The 13,380-nt window shown below is 41.8% G+C and overlaps 1 protein-coding gene across 10 annotated transcripts in view; it reads left to right on the top strand.

Annotated features, from left to right (window-relative positions):
* AGAP1 (ArfGAP with GTPase domain, ankyrin repeat and PH domain 1) overlaps positions 1-13,380 on the top strand; it is a 320,146-nt gene that overhangs the window by 165,504 nt on the left and 141,262 nt on the right. The window lies entirely within an intron of this gene.

Genomic DNA, 13,380 nt, shown 5'->3' with positions numbered 1-13,380 from the left:
GGGTATATTTCACTTACAGCTGTCCTAGAGCTGTAAAGCTTGAAAGAAGCTTGTACGTAGGATTAGAAGACACAAGTAATGCCAACACCCAGCTGCAGTAGCTTAATGTAACAGTGAGGAATACAGAGTGGTTTATATAGGCTGAAAGTTGCCAGAAAAACTCAGTTGTTTTTGTAGAATTTCAAAATACATTTATGAAACAAATACAAGAGATGTAAAATCCTTGGATGTTAGTGCAGCATTTTGACTCTGCCTCACTGCATCTTAATTGAGAGTTTATCCAAATGTGTTTTGGCTAAAACCAAGATGTGGATTGAAAGCGCTTTGTAAGATTTGAAACAAAACCTAAAGCCAGACTATGGCCTGAGCTAGCTGGAAGGGAGGGCCCAGCTTTGTTCAGATCTAGGGCTGGTGCCATTCACCAAGGCCATTAACAGCAGTGTTGGAAGCACAAGTAAGCATGTAGCCATCCCATTAGTCCTCTCTAGGCTAAAGCTGAAATGCCAGCAGGGAGAGGCACATCAGAAAAGGGACAAGGACTGGAGTTGGTGACTGAACAAAATGAGATTTAATTTGTAAATCTTGATAATCTTTAAGGTCCCTTCCAACCCAAACCATTCTAGGATTCTGCAGGCATTGGAACAGGCTGCCCAGGGCAGGGCTGGAGTCACCGTCCCTGCAAGTGTTCACACACTGTGGAGATGAGGCCTCAGTGCCATGGGTTAGTGGTGGCCTTGGCAGTACTGGGCAGTGGGTGGACTGGATGAGCTTAAAGGTCTTTTCCAACCTGGTTGAGTCTGTGATTCTGTGCTTCGCTGGAAGATGCACACAAGCTCATTGAAGACACACACTGATTAGGCAAAGGGCTCAAGGCAGAAAATCCCACCTCTGTGGCTCTACAGCCAGATCATTCTCTGGCTAAAGGTGTTTTTCTCTGGCCAGCACAGTAATCAGGGCATGTTGTCAATAGTGATGTAAGCTTCCGTATCAGATCACTGCTTATGAGATTAGGAGGCTAATTACAGAGGGTTTAGCTAGGACAGAGCAGTTGTAATTACACATTGAAATCTATAGTGTGTTTGCCAGGAAAAAGAAATGTTGCTGCTATGCTGTGAGATGTATGTACATGGATGTGTGGTGATAAGGAAGGGATGATTTCAGGCTTGATCCTAAGAGAAGGCTGCTGGATTCTGGGGATTATCTGACTGGATGACATCTTCCTTATGGAAACAATATAAGCTTAGTGACTTGGATTTTCTTTTTAAAAGGGGTGGAAACTGTGAAGCAGTGAGATTCTGTAGGGAAGTCTGAGCACTGAGCACATTTCTTTCCCCTTTAATAACTAATATGATTCTTTGTCACAAGAAAAATACTAAGACATACCATTTACCAAAGGGTTTATAGTACAGTATATCACCCTATTATGAATGACAGTATTTAAATGGTTGGGTAGAGAACTGGAGAACTGCTACAAATCAAGTAGCTAGATTAACATCTAATGTTCTCTTCTCACATGAATGGGGGGGGGGGGGCATTAAGACATATTCATGTGCAGGAGGTATTGGAAAGAAAAATCAATTAAAATAGCAAAGAAAATGGTTGAATTATTTAGAAATCCTACTGTCTGAAAGTGAGCAATCCATTGGAATGGAAGAGAATAGGGGCTATTTAAACATGGGTACCATCACTTTGGGAATCAGATGTTTCATGGCCAAATTAAAAACAACCTGGAGCACCCTGCTCTAGTGGAAGGTGTCCCTGCCCATGGCAGGGGATAGAACTGGATGAGCTTTAAGGTCCCTTCCATCACAAACCATTTTCTGATCACGATTCTATGATTGTTAAAATCCATGTGTATGTTTTGGGGTTTGTGTGATCGAGGTCTCCTGAAGTCCATCAATCACAGAATCATAGAATAGTTAGGGTTGGAAAGGACCTTAAGATCATCCAGTTCCAACCCCCCTGCTGTGGGCAGGGACACCTCCCGCTAAACCATATCACCCAAGGCTTCATCCAGCCTGGTCTTGAACACTGACAGGGATGGAGCATTCACAACCTCCCTGGGCAACCCATTCCAGTGCCTCACCACCCTAACAGGGAAGAATTTCCTTCTTATATCCAACCTAAACTTCCCCTTTCCAGTGCTGTGTCTGGTGGATGAGCTGCACAGACCCTTTCTGCATCCATCCCTTGCTGAAGTCTGCTCAACGTTTTGCAAATTGACGTGTCAGTTTTGTTTAAGCTAACGGCAAAGCAAAGAACTTCTTCAGAGCACTTCCTGAATCAGTCCTTTGTACAGCAAATGTTGCTGTCAGTTTGTAATTCATGGCAATACTGTGTTTGTCACTGAGAAATAATATGTGCATGATCATTGCTAGTGCTTCAATCTTGCAACACAGTGGTATCTGTAATCCTGATACAGATTAAGTTGTGCTTAATTCATGCTAAATGACACTTATTAAGGTTGGTGAGATGTAGGGAAGCAGGAGGGTTTTCACCTGCATATGGAGCACGAAGAGTGCAAGATCCCTGCTTCCTGGGGGAGAAGCTCCCCTTCTGGGAGGGGGCAGACAAAAGCAAGGGGCTTCAAAGGTAAGAGAATGGGGGGAAGAATATCAGCATGATGCGTAACAGAATTGGAGGGAGAGAACTCAAATGTAAAAGTAAGAAGCCAAGTCTGTATTAAACAAGTAAGGGGAAGGAGGGCAAAGATGAACAAAGGAGGAGATGGGAAGCAAGAATAAAAAACAGGTGACATCTCCAATAACAGTAAAAATCATGAGCGTCTTTCAGAAGGTGCCACACCAGTCCCTAGAGATGTCTCGTTCTTAAGGTACTGATGTCTTTAAGCATGAAGCCTGGTGATCGATTGGTAGCTTGAAGCAGTGCATCAGTGCCTCTGGTTCTCTGCTGCTTCGGCACCTTGTCAATGCCTCCCAGCTGTTTCCAATTGAACAGTCTGAAGAGCTTTCAGTCTACAGGTTTCAGTAGCATGCTCTGCAGTTGATGCATGCATGCTGTCAGCATGCTGATTTTTCCACTGATGAAGTCTGAAAGCAAGCTCCCAATGTTGGTCCAGAACAGTTCTGCTGGTGTTAAAATAATCACCTAAAATGCATATGATGGGAATTTGAAATTCTGGAGGCTAAACCAAAAGGCTCTCTGCCTAGGGTGTGGAACACCTGCAATGGGCTAGGGCTGATTTCCAGGGCAAGACTAGTAAGATCGATCCAGTGTGTTAGTATTTCATGAAGGGCTTCGGTGAGTTCAATTGTACTTCAGAGAGCAATGCATCTTTCCTGTGTCCTATGTATGTGTGCTTGGAGGTTCTATCTGCAAGCGAAATCTCATTTCTGAATTGATGGCAGATGCAGTGATTGTCATTTCTAAACTCAGCTTTGGTTTCAGTTTTATTCTGCTGCAGGAATGCTTTATGCATAGGTCATTTTTTTCTCTGGACTTTCTGGATGGTGCTGGTGTCCTGGTCCCATAGAGCATACAATAGTATGGTTTTGGCAGTGAAGACACAGAAGTTTTACTCTTCTATATCACTACAGCTTTTGGGTGCCTGGTATGCTTTCCTCGGTTGTTGCTCTCATAGAAGGTCCTGCAGTTACTTTCACAGTCTTGAATGATTTAGTGCCACAGGTATTTGTATGCTTCCTTTTACAGAAGGAGTAACAGCGATTGTATCATTTTATTAGAAAAAAAAGATCTATTTTAAGTAGAAATTCTTGGGGTTTCTGAGAATGCATCATCAGTGGGTGATTTCCTCTCTGAGATTTGTTGATCTCCGCTCCCATAAACCTCTACCCAGCATCTTCAGTTTTCCCATAACCAATGTTCCCTAAACCTGCTGTCACCCTGGTCTGAAACTGTTCAAAAAAGAAGAAAAAGGCACAAATTACCTTTTTTTTTCTTTTTTTTTTTTTTTTGTCACCTTCCCTTGTTTGAGGGGTAGGAAGGGACATGTGCTATGGCTGGTGAAGTGACACGCTAGGGCTATGTCAGCAGGCATGCTCCTGGTCCTCTTAGCAGAATAGACCAACCTCTCAACTACGCAAACCACTTGGAGAGACCACGATTTACATATTTTAGCAATGATACAGCTACTACTTACCTGACTTACTCCTACTAGCTTATGGCAGTGTTGGCTTTCTACCACTGCTGCACAATGAATCCATCTTTTCCCTGGGTATATAGGTTTGAGGCTCCTTGAGTTGGTTCCCTTTCAGCTGAAAGGTATCCCAGTGGTGGTGATGTTCACCAGAGCTCTAAGTAAAAATGACTTTGTTCTCTGCTATGTTAAATTGGCTGGTTAATTCTGGTGTTATTTACCCTGTAATTCATTAGTTTTACTCTACCATTGGCAGCTGACAGGCTGTAATTTCATGCCTTGCAATAAAAGATGTCTCATAATCTGCTTCATTTAGCAGCAAGAGAATTTAATGAAATTAACTGCAGTCCTAATTACGCCAGTGAATACTAAAGACTGCTATCAAGTTTCCTCAGAAAAGGACAAGGTCCACCTCATGAAGGATTTAGAATATAATTTCCTGGGAAAAGTTGCAAATGCCTCCTTCTATTGGCCAACAAGGGCCAATTACAAGTGTTGATAGGACTTTAAAGAACTAGTTTGTTCTGAGGACGTCACGCAAGGAATAATAATTTTGTCTTTTTTGAGCAAGTTTTTAGAGGTTCCTCTCCTTAGAATAGCTGATGGATGAGAATTTAGTCTTTTGCTTCTGTTTCAGAGGATTTTCCCACTTCCTTTGTGGTGACTTATACTGGATGCTAGCAACTGAGGAGACAGCTTGGATGCTACACACATTAGATGTGGAATGAGGATAGTGGGTTTGGAGATCTCCGTCCCAGAGGCCATCAGGCAGTTTGTTCTCCTGTGCTGTAAGTCACTGGAGGCTCGTAGCTCAACCACACAAACACCACAATTGCAAAGAACCACCAGAACTTGCAAAGAAACATGATGAAAGAGTGCTGACATGGCACAAAGGGAAAAGAGGGATTGACACTGAGGAGTATTCTTAGGGCTGTGGAAAGTCTGAGGCGGTCCTTTGCAGTGTTCTTCTGCATGCTTTTTTTGGTGCATATTCATGACTTTGTATTGAAAAGGTCTTTCTCTATTTGCTGGCAGGGCTTTCTTGATTTCCACTTGAAAGTAGTGGGTGATGTGTTTGCCAAATGTGTGCTAAGTGCTTTCTAAGCACTGCCACACTTAGACAACATGATGTGAAATGTAACCGCCATTTTATGACTTAAATGATGTTAAATGTAGTTAATTGGAAAAACTTTTAACTGCAGAGAATTTCCCTATGAATAGCCTTCATAATAACCATCTCACTATAAAACGCAAAATGCTTTGCTCACAAGGACAACTGTACTATAAAGGTGAAGTGTATTGATCAAATTACCTGAGATAATAAACTTCGGATGAATAACTCCTCTATTGATGAATGGCAGAAGTCTTCCTTTTTACCTCATACTGTTAGTGTGATGGGAAGGCAATTGAGAGAACAGTATTAAGAGTGTGGGGCTGTTTCAAGCATAGTTTATATTTTTAAGTGAAATAGCTCTGTGAAATTGTGGATTGAAAGTGGCATTGGGGTTTTTTACTGTTTGTTACTGTTTTGTTGTTTTTAAGCTGTAATTTGTTCAAAGTATAATCATCTTCAGATAAAATGTTATAGGACTATATAAAAGTGAATATATAGATTCACAGAATGGTTTGAGTTGGGAAGGACCTTAAAGTTTATCTAGTTACATTTCCCCTGCCACAGGCAGGGACCTCTTCCGCTAGACCAGGTTGCTCCGAGCCTTTTCCAGCCTGGCCTTAAACACTTCCAGGGATTGGGGAACACTTCCAGACATGGCAAGAGACTTAAAATGGTCAGTACATGCAAGAACTTGAAATACTGAATAAGGAGTGAGCCATGAGCTTTGTACACGTTAATGAAAAGTGAGGTCAGAGCATAACTGGATTCTGGTAATGGAGATGCTCCTATCAAAGAGGGGAAGAGTTGTGGTAGAAGGGAGCTTAAAAGCAAATGAGATGTTCTGGGTTTTGTTGCTTAGTGTATGCTTGTTCCTTCGCTTTCTGCTGAGTAGGTATTTCATGGATTTATTAAATTATGGGAAAGAAAAGCAAAATGATGGCTGTATCTGCCTTTTGTAACAGCTTTTGAGTTTTGGGTTTGATCAGAGATGACAGCTTCCTAGGCAACCTCAGATACATAACTTGGAATAAACCTAATGCAGAGCTTCTTGTATCTTTCAGAATACAAACAGAAAACTGTATTTTTATTCAGTATACAGTAATCATCTGTGAATGCATTTATGGGTGAAGAATAGAGTCATAGAATGGTTTGGGTTGGAAGGGACCTTAAAGATCACCTAGTTCCAGCCCCCCTGCTGAAGGGAATGGGATGGCTTTAAAAAACTCATTGATGTTAACAGTTTGGAGCATCCTCAGAATTTCTGGTCAAAGAGACAACTGAGTATTCAGACATGCTTATTCTTGAAATGTGATATATGAAATGCCATCAAGTAAAAAAGACTGGAAGTTGAAGAGAATTACAAGAAGCTGATCAACTGTAGTATTAGTATATACAAAGTATAGAAGCTTTCCAACTGAATGCAGAAGGGAAGCAAGGAAGTAATATGAAATACTAAAATAATAATTGAGTTTAAAATTGGTTATGGTGAGGGAAATTGATGGAATTGATATTCCCGATAGATGCTCAGGATGGAAAGAAGGCTGTATTATTGTTTCACACTTCATCTAGAAGATTGCCAACATTGACTTGGCTACTAAATGGGATTACAGTGTTTTCTTCTCAAGTGTTTCAAGTCTCTATCAAAGCAGCCTTTAGTTATAGTTGCATTTCTCCATGGGATAGGCTTTAAGATCATTGGACACACAATTCCAATTGAAGTTTTTACATTATGGAGTGACATGTCTTACTTTTGACAGATTTTATCTTCTTAGGAAAGTCTCCAAAGACTGAACTAAGCAAGCCAGTACTTACTGAAGGTCGCAGTCAGGTGTCAGCAAGATAAGCAAGGAAGGGAACCAGATGCAGAAACAAATTTCAGAAGAGAACATTGCCACTTGTAAGCAGCATAGGAGAGAAATGAACCATTGGATTTTATCATTCAAATCCAAGAACATAAGTATCAGTAAAATAAATCCTTTTTATTTAAGGTAATAACAAAGACCAAATAATAATAACCAAGACCAAAATAAGCGTTCAAGAACTGTTTAGATGAGACCCTCAGTGCCATGGGTTAGTGGTGGCCTTGGCAGTGCTGGGGAATGGTTGGACTTGATGATCCTAAAGGTTTTTTCCAACTGAGTTGATCCTATGATTGTATGATTAGTTTTAAATACTATCATATGCTCACGTCATCACAGTGAAGAACTTGCATAATGTCTGTCAGCTGGTCTGATTGGTTTACTATGTTGTTCTTATGTCCTTTGGTGTATACAGAGTAAGAACAAATGACCTAAAAGTCCATATGTCTTGAATGACCCAAAATGTCATGTCCTGTAAATATTCTTTACAGTCATTTGGAATAGGACTAGGTGTTAAGACACAAAGCTGGGTATTCTTTGAAACAGTTCTGAAACAATGTAAATACCATGTGAGTGTGATCACCTTGTTTCATATATACAGAGATAGATGCAGATACGTACATACACATATATGCGTGGAGACTTCATAGCAGCCTTCCAGTATCTGCCTGCAAGGATGCGGAGAGAGACTCTTCATCAGGGACTTTAGTGATACGACAAGGGGTGAGGGGTTTAAACTGAAACAGGGGAAGTTTAGGTTGGAGATAAGGCAGAAGTTCTTCCCTATGAGGGTGCTGAGGCGCTAGCACAGGGTGCACAGAGAAGTGGTAAACGCTCCATCCCTGGCAGTGGACAAAGCCTTGAGTGACATGGTCTGGTGTGAGGAGTCCCTGCCTATTGCAGGGCCAGTGGAACTGGATGGTCCTTTCCAATCCAAGTCCAATCCATAGATATATATGATCCTTTCCAATTCATAGATGCATATGATATAGATATCATTCATATATATATATATATATGAAACCTCCATATAAAAAAAATATCTAGAAAACATTATCCTGTAGAAATGGAAAAGCGAGAGCAGAGGGCAAGCAGAGTGCAACAGGGATTTGAGAATATCCATGGATTCAAAAGGTGAGAGCAAGCCAGGTCTGCAGTCTTTGGAAAGAGATGAAGAGGAGCCTTCTTTTAATGGCCAGGATTGATTCTGCAAGGCTGTTTGAGCTCGTGTCAAGCAGGACGCGAGGGGGCAAGAACTTCAGCAGGAGGAAAGGCCAAGCACCACAGGAATGCATGTGGAATCCAAATAGCCACACAACAGACGTTTTTAATACGTTACATGCCAAATTCAGTTTGGTTTATTAGCAAGTGTTAGCTTTGCTAAGGGCTTTTAGAGTTCATTCCTTATTCCAATTCAGTTCTGCTGGTTACCATCAAACTTTGGGAGAATAATATTTAGTTGATGCCAGCGAGCTACATTGTTAGCACCCAAAATTAAAAGCTCCATTGAAAATGTGAACTAGATCAGAAGCCCATGGAGGCAGAAACTTGGCTGTGAAAAAGAGGCTTTGATGTCATAATGCCTATTGTTTAATGTCTTTTAAATGCCAATGCACAGCATGGAGGCCTGGCCCTCCCATTGTGCAACAGAGGGTGCATTGGGTGGTAGAGGGGAGGAAGAAAGGAGAACTCTTCCATCCTGTGAGCACAAAGTTGACAGTTACAGAGGCTTTTGGAGATCTTTTTTAAGGAATAGTGCAGTAAAGGGTGCACATCCAGAGCGAGCGTGTTGTGCGTGCAATGTGTGCAAGAGAAAGTTAGCAGTCAGTCAGGTTTTATCTCTTAATGAATAGAGACTGCTGAAGTAAGGGTTAGGTAATTGAGTTTATAATTAATTAGCCATAACCCTCATCAGATAAAGCAGTTGTCGAGATTTTTTTTTATCTCCTTTCTCTCCCCAGGGCCTGCCCTTCTTTGTCCTTGCACTGACAGCCAGCACTTATCTTAGGCCTTCTCCAGGTCCGTGCCCATCAACCCCTCCTCCCTTGGGCTGGTTTTTGGTGGTCAGCCGAGACCCTTATTGTCCTGTAAGGCTCACAATCAGCCCGGCTGTCGGGTGCTGGGATGATGAATTAGCAGTAGGAGTTAACGTGGAGGTGAACTCCAGATTGGACTCGCGATAGCTCGCGGAGCGGCTTGTGTGTGTTAGTCACTGTCCCTGGCGCTGATACGCTGCTGACACTTTGCAACAAAGAGGTTAAAAAGGGAGATTTAGTCAAAGAAATGTCCTCGGGAAGTTCGGATGCGTACAAAGAACCCTTAATTTCTTCTGCTGTGCAATTCACCTCAACAATGCTGAGAAAATAAATGAGATTTTTACGCTGTTTCTTTCAGTGACCTTATCTCCCTTATATCATGGGTTGAACTGGGTTGCTTGCAGTAGGGGTAGAAATTTTACACTTATCTTAAAAACATCAAGATTGTAAAAGGTGTCTGGTTCTGTTTGCCCACTGAGCTAGATTAAGGGGATTTGATGTCAAATTTATCCTCTTTCAAGGCGTCATCCTTTTACAGATGCATTGGAGAAAAGGAGCTTTCTTGCTCTGTTTACAGGAAGCATGTGGCATGGAGCTGGTTTTTATAGACAGGTTTATGTGCTGGAGAAGAAAACTGGTCAAAAACAAGTTGGTTTTCTTTTCAGCTGGAGTTTCTTGCATTAGAGGTGAAGTCTCCCATGTCTTACAATATTGAAGATGAGGCTTCATCTGCTCATCTTCAGCATCAGGCTTCAGATGAGCACCATTTCAGTGAAGGTTTGGGTGGCTCATCCAGTTCCAACTACTGATGGCAGAACAAACCTGTTCCATTTTGGAATAATAGCTTAGCAACTGTCCTAGTCCTAGTGGGTCTTGGAACCTTGCAGATGTTGTGGTGCAATGCTTGTGGTTTATGAAGCCCCTCCAGTTCAGCCTTCCCGTGGCAGAGGGTTGGAACTGGATGAGCTTTAAGGTCCCTTCAGCCCAAACCATTCCATGATTGTAAACCAGCACTGACACTGGTAGCAGCTAATCCCAGAGTATAGTGGGTACTTCAGCCTGTGAGCAATCCTGTTGTGCTAGAAGTTTATGCTACATTGCCTGTAGTTGACAGATTTGTACTCTTTCGGGGTGTTAATTGGTATCAAATCTCTAGGATTCACTGTGAGGTCCATGCCATTTTGGTTTGCCATTTAAACACTCGAATTATGATACCATTTTACAGGGTGTTCTCCTGAGAGATGCCAGGAACAGTGATGGAAACTTACAAATGGTAAAAGCTTTTCTCATAGAATCATAGAATCCCAGCCTGGTTTGTGTTGAAAAGGACCTTAAAGCTCATCCAGTTCCAACCCCTGCCACGGGCAGGGACACCTTCCACTAGAGCAGCTTGCTCCAAGCCCCTGTGTCCAACCTGGCCTTGAACACTGCCAGGGATGGGGCAGTCACTGCTTCTCTGGGCACCCTGTGCCAGCACCTCAGCACCCTCACAGGGGAGAACTTCTGCCTTATATCCAACCTGAAATAACAAACTCACTGTGATAAGGGGAGAGTTGGAATGTCTGGATTTAAGACGTGCCACTTTGAAGTCAGTGATAAGCCAGCAAAACCTTCTGCTTTAGGCAGCCTGGATAAAGTTGCAGAGGTAATTCAAATGATGATATATTTGCAGCTCTATTCTGTTCGTAGGAAACGGACCTGGAAGGTCTCATTGAGAGAAAGCTGTGATTTCCTGAGCCACAGAGGTGCCTTTTTCCCCACTCTGGTGATTTCAGAGCAGGGATTGACTTCTCTCAATTGATTTGATCATTGCTTTTTGTCCCTTTTGTAGAGCTAACATGGAAATGAGAGAGAAAAGGAGTCCGACTGACACACCCGAGCGCAAGGGTGTTAAAGTTGGTAGTACCAAGTATCATTATCAACCGTAATTGACAAATAATACACCTCATAAATACTGCCAGTCTTTTCAATTAGTTTTCATCTCAAATCCGGGATGCAAAATGATGGCCTGTCAAGTGACAATGGATGACAAAAATTAATAAATTGTCTTCTAAATAGTATGGACACTTAAGAAAAATTGGGCAGCCAATTTAGCACAGCATGAACCGGGGGGAACCTTTTGTACTGTTGCTGTGCCACTAATGTTGTCTGGGTCTTTATTAATGGTGCTTGGCTGCTGCTGACAGTTTTGTTGCTACTGGCAACTTTCTTCATTAAAATTAAAGCCAGCGTCAAATCCCATTAGCTGCACTCTGGGTACCTTGCATTTTTATTTATGTATTTTTGTATTTCTCTTTGCAAACACGTTGTTTTAGCTATGGAAAGTTGGAAAATGTGGTTAAAAATTAGCCTTTCGTCTTGTCAGTGGCTGATTGCTTAACTAAATAATGGATTCTGTTATTTTGAGGGAGATTGTCTGCAGTGTGTTAGAACATGCCCAGTCTCCAGCCAAGGAACTGCACAGAGAGATCCATAAATGATCTTTATAAATTACCTTCTCTGATCACAATGTTCTTCTGCATCGCCTGCAAGCTAACTGCTTCTCACATACTCTCTCATAAAGCTGTAATAGCCTCTGGAGGGGAGCAGCTCACTTGTGTGCTGTTCTTCTGTTGCCAGTTCAACTAAAATATTGATGATGTTACATGTATGCTTAAAATGGAAGGATCAACATGTGTGAAAGACTGCTCTTACAGGGAAAATAGGTGGTGTGTCTCCTTACTTTGGGAAGAGCAAGTATCTTTGTTTCTGGAAACATCTTTTGGCTTTCTGCTTTAAAAAGTCCTGGATTGACTCCTTCAGACAGAAGTCTTCATTCATAGAAATACATACATACATCTCCCCTCTGGCAGGTTAAAGCCATTCCCCCTTGTCCTGTCCCTACAGGCCCTTGTCCAAAGCCCCTCTCCAGGCTTCTTGCAGCCCCTTTAGGTCCTGGAAGATGCTATAAGGCTTCTCCTGAGCCTGAGTGCTGGATAACAGCCCTTGCTCTACCTGCTCTCGCTACTGACTATTCTAAAACGTTAAAATCCTGAGTGACCAGTGCATTAAATTACCTGAGGTATATCAAAGCAATCCATATTCTGTATTATGGATCACACATAAAGAGTTCACCCTGAATTTAAGGCTTCACGTGGAAAAATCTGATGTACAGAAATGCCCAAGCAGAGCTGTGCCTAGCCATGTGCTTTTACTAATGGGATACAGTTTGTGGAGCATCACACTTTGCTGCCAAGTTTTACGTAACAGCCATTCCTAGGGATAGATACTTCCTAGGGATAGATAGAATTTAGTCACTGTCACCTTCGTTACAGCGTCTTGTATTAATTATACTCCTCTGGCTTGCAGGCCAGACCAGCCTAGCCCTTTTCTGATATCATTTGGGCATGAGCCAGCAATCCAAATATCTACCATCTTCTGATAGATGGAAATGCCTTGTGAAATGCAGAATATGGCTTGGGTTAACATCACTGTGATGGGTTGGGTTTCCATCCCGAGCATGCTGTAACATGCTTCTGAGTGGGCAGGGAGGTAGGACAGAGTCTTCCATCAACACCTTGGGTTTGCTCCTATGGCCATCATAATGTCCTTTGATTCAGGAAGTAGGAAGTGTGATGGTTCTTCTTATGTCCAAGCTTTGAAGCAGTAGTACCAGGAAAGGGTAAGGGAGCACCAGTGGGTTTGGTGCAGAAAACCAGCGACCAGCTCCACATGCTAGTATTTTCTGATGCACTGTTTTCCTATCAGTATAAATAGAGCAAGTGTTGGATACAAAACACATTTAAATGTTCACTTAAATAGTTGTATTTGGGAATAATCTTATATGGTAAGTGAAAAACAATTAACAGTTTAAATGGTCTTTTAAACAGATGCACTTACAGCAAATCTTAGACTAAAATAAGTGCTGCGTGGCTCAAATCTGAATTTCAATTCGGCTGCAGTGTAGATTAAGTGACCCTGTTGTTCTCAAGAATGGATACTTGATAGAAAGAAAATAAACTGGTGACACTGAATTAGCAGCCATTTAATAAATCCAAGTTGTGCCTTGGCTTTTCTGCTACGTCTTCTTGGTTTAAGAGAATAAAAAAAACGGTGTCAGTAGTTAATTGTTGACTGAAGCTTAATATCTGTTGAAGCAAATGAGCCATGAAATATACTACATAGAAAGTATTGTATCTGAAGTGATTTTAACATTAATACAATATTGCCATTTTTAACTTGCTGACACAATACGCAGAACCCTTTATTTGGGAA

This window comes from Pezoporus occidentalis, unplaced genomic scaffold (genome assembly GCF_034315485.1).
Source record: "Pezoporus occidentalis ecotype Australia unplaced genomic scaffold, CSIRO_AGI_Poc_V1 ctg118, whole genome shotgun sequence".
In the NCBI taxonomy this organism is placed as follows: Eukaryota; Metazoa; Chordata; class Aves; order Psittaciformes; family Psittacidae; genus Pezoporus; species Pezoporus occidentalis.
This window is presented reverse-complemented; position numbering and strand designations above follow the sequence as displayed.